The sequence below is a fragment of the Cucurbita moschata genome, unplaced genomic scaffold (genome assembly GCF_002738365.1).
Source record: "Cucurbita moschata cultivar Rifu unplaced genomic scaffold, Cmos_1.0 Cmo_Scf00110, whole genome shotgun sequence".
NCBI lineage: Eukaryota > Viridiplantae > Streptophyta > Magnoliopsida > Cucurbitales > Cucurbitaceae > Cucurbita > Cucurbita moschata.
Window position 1 is genome coordinate 175,674 of NW_019268626.1, and position 2,261 is coordinate 177,934.

Below are 2,261 nucleotides of genomic sequence, written 5' to 3' on the forward strand. Positions count from 1 at the left end.
AAAAAAAAAAAAAAAAAACACACTTGTGACTGCATCTCTTGACTTTAAACTGCTACTAATCCGTAGACTAACGCTACAAAAAAACATGACCGCATCTCCTCTCCTGACATTAAACTGCTAGTCTAAACATGGTTTCGTCACGTTCAACTAAATCCATATTATGCAAAGAAACAAGTTTACGACTCATAAAAACAACTACCTAAATTATGTCCTAAAAATTTGAAAACATAAGTTGTAGTTGATAATTACACAAAAATTTCCCTAAATCCATGAATTCGTGTCCAATTAGTCAATCCTAAAGATTGTAACTAGCATATAGTAATTGAAGCTCCACGTGAAGTAATTTAAAGTTCCCCTTACCTAACCAAAGTTCAGAAGCATGAATTACACTAAAGTTCAAGAAATGCTTATAGACTCCAACTCTGAGTACTATTAATACAATTATGTTTCATATGAGTTTGTCATAAATGAAACTAAGGTGCATTGAATACAACTTTATTTTCTTGTCATACGAGGCAAAATAGAAAAATTAAATCAAACAAACTGATGAACTGAACCGAATCAATCCAACCAAAATTGATTAGTTTGTTTCTTTTGTTGGGTTGTTGGTTTATTTGATAACCCTTGTATATTATAACAATTCAACTTTTCATTTTATAGCCCTCCAACTACTAAGAGAAAAATATATTTGAGTAGAAGCTAAAAATATTGGGTGTTCAAGAAAACGGCTTCATATTCGAAATCAACCTAACTTCATATTCGACATTTTATACTTACCATCATGCTCTTAATACTCATAGTCTTTCTTAACATCCCATCCCAAGGCTTTATTCTCCAAGACAAATTCTACATCCGAGGACTTCAAGTGTTTCATGCAATACGATAAAATACGACCTTAATACCTAGGCCTAAGGCTTCATACCTACTTTTCAAGTGGTATAACAAGGGCATTTGGTCTAGTGGTATGAAAGTTCGATTCTCAAAATGCCCCTTCAAGAGATTGTAGTATGAAAGACATTTACCAAGTAAATAAATACATTAAAATAACACAAGTGACACATATGTAAACTATGTTATTAATATTTTATTTCTATTACATCTTTCCTTATTTATGAAATAATGAGCGGAGATATTTTTCATTTTCACAATTACTGATGACGGGAGGTTTAGGATTTTTTAATGTAAGAATCGTGGGGATGTAGCTCAGATGGTAGAGCGCTCACTTCCGATGTGGAAAGTACGAAGATCGACACCTTGCATCTCCAAATGAATCGATCACTAAACTTAGGAAATAATGAGCGGAGATATTTTTTCATTATCACTAAATATATTATTCCATCTTTCCTTATTTATGAAATAATGAGCGTAGATATTTTTTTAATTTTTACAATTATTGATGACGGGAGGTTTAGGGTTTTCTGATGTAAGAATCGTGGGGATGTAGTTTAGATAGTAGAGCGCTCACTTCTGATGTTGAAAGTACGAAGATCGATACCTTGCATCTCCAAATGAATCGATCACTAAATATATTATTTCTTTTCAATTTTTTCTTATTTACGACATAATGAGCAGGATAGTTTTTCATGTCACTATAATTGATGACGAGACGTTTAGAAATTTGTGACATAAGAATCGTGGGGATGTAGCTCAAATGGTAGACCGGTTGCTTTGCATGCGAGAGGTACGGGGATAGATACCACACATCTCCAAAATAAAACTATCTATTATTAAATATATTATTGAAAAATATTTCTTTTCAATTTTTCCTTATTCATGACAGGTTGAGTAGAGATATTTCTTCATTTTCACTATTATTGATGATGGAAAATTTAGGGTTTTGTGATGCAGGAATTGTGGGGATGTAGCTTTGCTTAGCATGCGAGAGGTACGGCTTAGCATACGAGAGGTACGAGGATCGATACCTCGCATCTCCAAAAGAAACTATTTATTATTAATATTTTATTTCTATTCAATATTTTCTTATTTATGTCATAATATGCAGAGATACTTTTTCATTTTCACAATTATTGACGAAGGAACGTTTAGGGTTTTTTGATGTAAGAATCGTAGGGATGTAGTTCAAATGGTAGAGCGTTCATTTCCCATGTGGAAAGTAGGGGGATCAATACCTTGCATCACCGATTGAATCGGTTATACTAAATATATTATTTCTTTTCAATTTTTTCTTATTTAGGACATAATGAGCCGAGATAGTGAGCCGGGATAATGAGCAATAGGGGGTCCCTCAAGAGACGCTCATC